Source organism: Rhopalosiphum padi, chromosome 3 (assembly GCF_020882245.1).
Source record: "Rhopalosiphum padi isolate XX-2018 chromosome 3, ASM2088224v1, whole genome shotgun sequence".
In the NCBI taxonomy this organism is placed as follows: Eukaryota; Metazoa; Arthropoda; class Insecta; order Hemiptera; family Aphididae; genus Rhopalosiphum; species Rhopalosiphum padi.
In genome coordinates this window covers 27168258-27177958 of record NC_083599.1, presented here as the reverse complement: position 1 = coordinate 27177958, position 9701 = coordinate 27168258, and positions in this window count along the sequence as shown.

Here is a 9701-nt window from a genome sequence, read left to right as displayed (position 1 = left end):
AAATATATTATTATTTATTATTACCCATATGGGCATATGTCATGTGCAGTAGAATCAGTAGATGGTACCTAATAGGATGCAATATAGGTATTAAAAACCTGTAATACAAATTTGAAGTTAATTATATTAATAAGTTATGGCTATTGTTAAACTAAGTAGGTAGGTACTAGGTAACAAACGTTTAATAAAAAAAAAAAAAACTATAGGTTATGATATTATTGATATTATATACATCATAAATAATTTCGATTGAAGCGTTTTTAATGTTAAGTCTTCATGGCTATTATTGTTATACCGATTTTTTTTATTTACCATGCAGTCTGAGATATGTGGCGTGTCGGTGTACATTGTATTTTTTGTAATACCTATTAAAAAATAATAAATAATAAATGTAGTATCCCAATTACGTTTAAGTTTCTAACGACAACAGTATACCTACAACGATTGACAATACAATACATGAGACTTAGAAGAAAAACTATAAATCCAATATCTAGTTATTATTTTAATATTGCAAAATTTAAACGCACCATAGTGATTAAGACAATCGTAGAATATGTTAATTACAATATTATTGAGAAGATACTATCAAAATCCACAGTGATTATAAATTTTATTTATTATTATGTGATGAGAAAAAGGATGGCCTGTGTGTCGACACAGTGCTTTCAAGACAATAATAGAGGTCTAATTATTTATTGTAACCTTGAGTTACTTTATTAAAAATTAGATTAGATAGATTAGATAAGATTTTCATTCCATAATATGTGAATACCTATGTATGAATAATTTTACGGTTACATTTTTTAAAAATTTAAAAATTAAATTAAAAATATTTATAATATTAGTTTAATTATGAATAAATAATATTTATAAACATAAAAAATAATATAAATAAAAATTGAATATTATTTTATTTATATTCGTATAATTTATGTAAGTACTAAGTTTTTTTCTATATGTATATAATTAAATTGATGCGAATAACACATCGCACATATATTATGATGTTATTAATGTATGTTTTATTATTTTTGGATTGAAAATTATAGTATAGTCGAGTCGCGATAACTCGAAGTTGAAGGGAGATACAAATTCGTTTCGAGATATCTAACTAGGATTTATATTAATTTATAATTTATATATTATTTATATTTCTAGGGGAATAAAGTTGTCAAGTTTTTCGAGTTACCGAGGTTCGAGTTATCGCTACTTGACTGTAAATACTTATTTTATACATTAAAAGTTAGCACTCGTTATAAGTTGAAAAAGTTGCCTATTTATTATTACACCTTAATAACAATTAAAATTTTTGTTTTTAATTTAAATTAAATAACTTATATAATATTATGTAGTTATGGCGTTGAGCTGTTAAAAATATTTAGGTGTTTGAAAAGCTAGTTTTATTTAGGAACCTAATAAACCTATTACGATTGTCTGCTAATTTCAGCAAAATTATGAGTACAGTGATTTTGATTTTGTTAATTATTTTATATCTTAGATATTATTAAATATTGTATGTGCAAGAGGTACCTCTAAAGGTTAGGTTAGGAAAAATTTGCCTGATTTCGGTTAATTTTACTCAGCTATTAAATAAATAATTTTTTTTAAATATTAAATTGCGATAATTGTAACACATTGTAAAACGTTTTTTGATTTTAACTTCATTAGGCTTGGCTGTAAACAGTAATTTAGTTATTTGCTTAAATTTTAAAATCACCTAATTTATCAGTTAATGTTCTTTTTTGATTTTTTTTTAGTTTATATTTTATATTATTTTATTTGTATGCTCTATAAAATATATTTAAGATAAGTACTAAAATTTACTATTCCAACTATTATTGAATAAATATGCGTTTTATCTGTATAAAGTGCTGTTAAAATAGTCCTTGTGTTGGATAAAATAGTAATAATTGTTTTTTAATCCAATTTAATTCAAATAGGTATTTGTGAAAGTTGAGATTTAATAAACAATAAACATGCATATTACACATACACAGGTAGGTACTATTACTTTATTGATTGAAAGTATGATGAAATGTAAAAAGTTAAAATCTGATGAGAAATTAATTATAAAAAATAAAAAATCTCATGTCCAATTACACAATTATTATACTTATTTGTAGCAACTTAAGTTAATTCCACACATATACAGGTAGTTAGTGCAACTTGTGCTAGTTTACAGAAGGTGCCTACCTATTATTTTATTTAAAAAAGTGTACCTATATACCTCCTAATATCTAATTATGCGAGCATAATACATGGATATCTGCCACAGTATAAATATGTAAGTGTAGACTGTAGATAGGTAATTTAGGGTATTAGATTAAATTTTTATTATTTTTTCATTACAATTGGTTTAAAATAGACCTTTAGGTATACTATAGCATATAATGGTTTGACCTTCGTCTCATTATCAAACGCGATAATCAAAATAAAGCCATCACGAATATTACGATAGTTGCGTGATTTATACCTTCTCTTATCTATATAATAAGGCGAATATTATAAGTGCAATTTTCATCCACGTATACTTAATATTATATTAAACCATGTCGAGCCTAAACAAATTATACATGATAATATTATAATAATACCTATTTTAAAAAATCAAAAGTATTATTACATAAAAAAGGTAATATACTAGTTAATGATATCTAAAAAATAAAATGACTTGATAATTACGCACAGGAAAGCTCATGTTGAGATTTTTAGTGAACCATTATTATGATATTTGCAATTTTAGTAATTACCTCTACATATTAATAATATGAATATGTAATTTAAACAATATACTAAAAGAATTTCACATTAATGTAAATGTCACCAACGATTAAATTCAATCTACTATAGGATTATATACTATATGCACAAGACGTCACTAAAACCATTATGTAAAATCCATTATTATACAGAACAAAAAGTAAATACCATAAAGTAAATATAGCACGAATTCGTATAGCATATGGCCTTAAATAAATCATTTTAATTTATAAGCTTATATGTATTTACACATACATATAATATATGTATTACCTACGTATAATCGTGTTCAATATGCAATATACGGTTAGGAGGTGTATATTTCTATATAAAATGAGACCAATAATAACACGATATGTAATTATTATTTTTTTTTTTTTACTCAAATTCTAACGAAAGGAGTCGTAGGCCACATTACTTTCAATGACTTATTAATAGTTTAAAGATATTACTAATAACAACGAAACTGCAAAACTGTACAAAATGAACCCATAGGTCCCACGGTTACCTGTCTCGTGTATGGAAATATAATTTGGTTCACACATTGCTAACGAGGAATAGAAAACAATGTTTTATACATAGAATTATTCTACCAACATGAAATCATTGTAAAATATTATTTTTTTTTAGTTATCATCACTTCCACAACTTTGTCAAATTTTCTTAAATAAACTCAATAGAAAACTACTGCAGAATTAATTTTAGATGCAAGACAATAGTATAATTATTTTGATTGAAGAATTTGGGTTAAAAAAATATAATATAATCATTTTAGTCGTAAATATTTTTTTAATAGATCAGACCATGTATCAATATATCATTATTCATTACATATAATAGGCATGTATACCTAAAAACGTTTTAACGTAAAATTAAACATATTTCATTGTGCAGTAATGTAATAAATACCTACATTTTTCTACGACCCTGAAAAAAACGTAGAACCTGTATAAAATTGTAAAAATACCAAATCTAAATCGTAACATATATTATACAGGTTTTACTTTATCTACCCACATAAAATATGTCTCAAGGAGGTTATCCAGTCACCCAAAACACTCACCCTGATTGCGATATACAGAATTACTATCTTTAACTTTCAATACATTTATAGTGGCTACTGTATTTACATTACGTTACGAGAATTTAATAGTAAAAAGTGTATTTTTCAGAGTGAAAAAATAATAACTTTGATTGTATCAAATATAATGTTCTACCTACATCTATTGACAAGTAGCTTTACCTACCTACTATTTCGGATGCCAATTATGCCTATAGCCTATATATATGAAATAGCGTATCGCAATATTGTGTAACCAATAGCCATATATAATATATAGATGTCACATGAAATCAAGAAAAGTAAAGCGTAAATTGTATAAGAATAATTTAAATAATTTATATATATGTATACAATATATCATAATTAGGCAAAGTCGCTTTGAGTCTTAATAATCTAAAAATCTCTAAATTTCCTAAAATGATTTAATCAAATTTTCTTTATTTTTATGTGTATAATACAATTATTTATATAAATAATTAATAAACTACTTCTGATTATTATATTATTTATATTATATAGTATTATTATGATTATAATTTTAAAATTATATTATAAACAAATTAATGTTTATAAAAAAATTATAACAATAATAATTATTAATTGTGCTTTGAATGTAAAAAATTCAAGGGCATTAAATAAGCTAAATATAATTCAAAATATGACATGAAAAACATTTGAATTTTGAGTACCTGCATTCACCGCCCATAAGTTATCAGCTATGTTATCAACTATTGTATTCAAATTTGACATCTTCTCTAAGTTCTAGGTCTAATTGTAATTTATTAATTAATATATCTTCACGATATATTTAGAAAAATATGTTTTTAAATTTCAATCATATATTCCATGATAAAATTACATAAAATAAAATAAGTGTACGATTTATTTCAGCGATATACATGAACGGTAACGGTTTTTAACATAAATGCGTTTTGTTTTGTACGGGAAATGAAGAGCGCAGGGACAGCTAGTACTTCATAAAGTTGATTTAGGCCTGGTTATAAATATGAATTGAATGTCAACTGTCAAAAACAATGTCTGTCAGATAAAATAAGGTACTTACTTCGGTTTAATGTATGAAATTCAATCACACGAGGTACGAGGAACCTTTTGTTTAAAGTACCATGTTTTTTATTTTCTCTTTATAGATCATACGAACTATTATAGTATGAATTTATTTTATACAGACTACAGAATAACTCACTAAGCATGCTTTACTCCCTTTTTATTCTTTAATAATGCAATTATTCAAAATCAGATGGATATTTTTAAATGTACGCAAAGACTAAATTCTTTAGATTATTTGTACTATTTAGGAAGTGTTTTGTGGAGATATAATCTTCTGTGTTTTAAATGCTAACCCTTCTTTTATAGAGTAAATTATTTAACAGATACTTTTTTTGAAAATGTTGATGTATCAAAATCAAAATTAGAACAAGTAGCTTTTGATTTATATAACTGTGTATACTAAGAGTAATTTAAACAAATTTTCCATAATTATAATTTTTATTAATGGTATTAAGTATTATAAATATTAAATGTACAGTTCGAATATTACATTTATTTTATATTTTTGTAAAATCATTATGAAGGACTATTATCCTTAAAATAAATTTTTCAACAACTAAAAAACTATTTGTTTGAACTTTGAATTAGGTACATCAAATTTAAAAAAAATGTATCCACTAAATCATTTACAATAAAAAATGGAGTTCTCATTTGAAGAAAGAGATTAGATGAACAATCAATGTTATAAAATGATTTATGTGCTTAATTGTATTTATTAATATGGATATAAAAAAATTGAATAGGTATGCAAGTTAAATATTTGTCATTTATAATTTTTATTTATTCAGCTATACGGCTATACATCTTACACAGCTATACTATTATTATTTTTTTCGAGCTAACAGTGGGCATACAGAATCATTCTCTTTAGTCATTCAGTAAGTAAACATTACACTTAAAATATTGATAAACAAATAATTATTTATCAATCACTGGTGAAAAGTTGTTTGTAGTGTTTTTACAATATATATATAAATATATTATTGATATATATGAATATACCTGCGTAATTGAATTCACACATAATACAAGTTAATTACGTTTGTAATTAATAATATACTTTTTAATGTATGAGTGAGAGTATTAACAATAACACATCTATGTTTGTGATTATTGTTCAAATATTTGGCTAAAGTAGTTAGTGCTATATTCATACCGACAAATTATAAATGTATTCAATTTGAATGTTATAGATTTATTGATTATATAAATCAGTTTGATAATATTTTAGTTTTTATTAAATATATTTGTTTTAAAAAATAGGCCAAATAAACAACATCTCGTGTTTCAAAAAAAAAAAAAAAATTAATGTAAATATTATGGTTCATACATAATAGCTATATACATAAACAGTTAAAGCTAAAAATAATATAGCTAATAGGCTTATAATAAACAGTCTAGTATTTTATAACGCGTTATTTTATTATATAATACGATTTGCAATAATTATGTGACTAATTGGTAAAAATATATAATTAATACGTAAAAACATATTTTACTTAGTTTATTATGTGCTATATTAGATAACACGTTTATTGTCACTTGTCCTATAAATGTGATACATAAAATAGACTTTCAAATAAAATTATAACCTTCATAATCATTAATCATAGGAAGTAAAACCTTTATGTTATCAGTGTAATCACATCATGTTTTTTGTTACTTCGCTGGTATGTAAGTATACTGAATATTCACATCATCAATTATTCTTATACATCTATATTTACTTATATTTATAAGTGCACACGAACAGTATCTTTAGTATATTTATACGAAATGACCTTATACTTTCTAAAGATATCATACGAGTAGGTAACAATAGTATAATTGTTTTATAAGTATATAAGTCACCTCCCTTTCACTATTAAAGTACCTACCTGGCTACAAATCAATAATTTCAGTCTTTAGACAACAATAATATGAAAAAAAAAATACTGCACAAATAAACGATAAAATTATTCAATTCAACAAGTGTTTAATTATAATGTTTTTAACTCGAACAGAATTTTATTAGTTGAATGAAATATAATATAATAAAATTACTACTATTTTTTCTTTGACATTGCTTTAATAAAATTATTACGAGTACGATACGAAGTGGTTTAAGCTTTTAATCAAATAATCAAAATGCTTGTTCTCTAATTTATTTGTATATTCATTAAAAATACGTAGGAATTCGCATGTAAATTAATCTATATTCATTTATTATTAAAAACTTTATTATACCTACTGAATTATGTACTGTGATTATTTTCCTCCTACGAATATATTTTCAGTAACTTATAATAGCGCTAATTTTTTGCACTCTGATAAAAAAATAATACTGTAAATTAAATTCCAATTATGTAAAACCAAAGGAAAATTTGAAATATATACGTATTTTATATTTGGAGCAGTGATGAACTGATGAATGTATTGATTTTACAATAATACGTGATTTTTGTCTGTTGCCGTTTTTGGAACATTTTTATTTTCAAAAAAGGTGTAATTTCTGTCAGAAAATTGGATTTAGTTTGTACATTACTATATTAGAAATACAAAAGGAAAAATGTTCTTAAAATAAATTTTATAAACGGAAAAATAATAAAAAATAAAGAAAACCGGGAATTTTTTGCAAATCCAATTATCGATAAAATCGATTTTATTTATTTGGTTTAACTAATAATGTAAGATACAGACACTTGAAATGTCCACTAAATGTTTATGTTATTGTTTTTTCTTTGCGTTAAAATTTTCAAAATATTTTTATTAGCATGAGAAATATTAATTTTTTTTCAGTTTTTTTTCTAGAAATGTCGATTAAAAATTATTTGCTGCGTAAAACTGTTTGAAAATTTAATGCAAATCCTTTCATAAGTTTTTAATTTAAAATTAATCAAAATCTATAGTCACAACGATTTTTTATGAAAGTTTAAAGTTAGAATTTTGACAAAATTACTCATTTAAAGATAAATAACAATGTTAATTATTTTGTTTTAATTAATAAACATTATTTTTAGAAATTTAAAACTTTTACCTATATATATTATATTATTATGAATTTTTCTATTTACAATAACATTTTCAAAATATTTAGATTAATTTAAAGGTACAGAAGATTCGTATTATGTCAAACGTCGCTATCTCAAACTATATGTTCACATTGAAATTCCCTTAAAATTATCATTACACTTAATAGCGTTTTGCTCTCAATAACTCGAAATAAAATTAATCGTTTTTCGTTATTTCGAATACAAAAATAATAATTTTATTATGGTAAGAAAAAAAAAATAAGCAGTACATACCTAATTACTGTGATTTCACGCGTTTTTAGTCATTTGTATACAATATAGTAAAATAGAAAATACGGATAAATTAAATGTTTTTAAGATTAATAAAAATAATAATAATATTAAACAAACTTTAATATTTTTTTTTAAAGCATTAATTTATTCATTATTGTAGTTTATTGATATGTATGTAGTATTAGTACTTTAAGTATTCAAATTATGCATTTTAAGCAATCAAATTATTTACCATTTTTTACAATTTATTTTAAGAATTTTAGTAAAACTCAAAATTTTGATGTTTTTGATATTTTGAATTTTTTTCTGTTCGTGTTAAGATTTGATATAACTAAAATCTTCTGTATTATCTTTATTTACGCGTCTATTACACTTTTTTACAGTAAGGTATTTATTAACTTAAAAGTTAAATAACATAATGTTATATAATAAAACCTATATAATAAATGCGATATTTTCGGAAAAAATTTGATCAAACTATAAAATACTAAAAGTAAAATAAATTTCTTTAAAAGTTATATCAAAAAACATATTACGAAATAAACTTAGTGATATAAGCTGACAGACCGTCTTAGAATCGTTTTTCATTTACAATGATGTATCATTGAATTCAAATTTAACACACCCATAATAATGACCCACTCGACACCTAATGTACAGAAGAGAGGAAACAATTTCTTTACTTTTTTGTGTTGGTGGGGGCTACATTTCATTGAAATTATTATTATCAGAATAAATTTTCTCTGAATCTTATTTATTTGGAATTATATTCTGTTTGAAAAATATTTTGTAGGAAATTAATAATTATTCTGATGGAACGTATTTTGTATGAAAATATATCGTATTTTAATAATTTTAAATAGTCACCTATAACTATAGGTATTTAATTATATTCATACCATATTAAACTATAATCATTAACTTTTTAGTCAATACCATACCACATTACTGTAAGACTTGTGAGTGATTAATGGTATAAAATCAATTTAACTAATTTGAAAATGTCATTTCTTATAGTAAAATTTATAATTTCCATAAGTTTTAAGTTTCTACTAATAATGTTTTTGACTTAGGTATAACAAAATAATTAAAATCCTAAAAATATATTTAATTTCGTCTAAATTTGAAATTAAAATGTCTATTAAAAATAAATTGTGCCTATGTAATTCAAATATTTTTATATAAATACTCGTATCAATATGATAACAATATGTATGGGATTTTTAACTGAGAGAAAACTTTTATATTGATATGTATAGAAATAAAACTGAAAAAATGTTAAAATGGATTATGTCTATAGAAAACTCAAAATTAAAAAATTAAAATATTTTAAAAATTATACAATGTGTAGAAAATAATATTATAAATGTTGAATGAAGTTTTAAAGTATATCTTAAGTTATTGGTTTTTGAAATACAACAAAATATCAAAAATTTTTTGCGAGGAAATAATTTTTTATGAATGAATATATAGAATGTCGTAAAAATTTGAACTTTAAATGCTCATAAAAAAATTTATTTGGC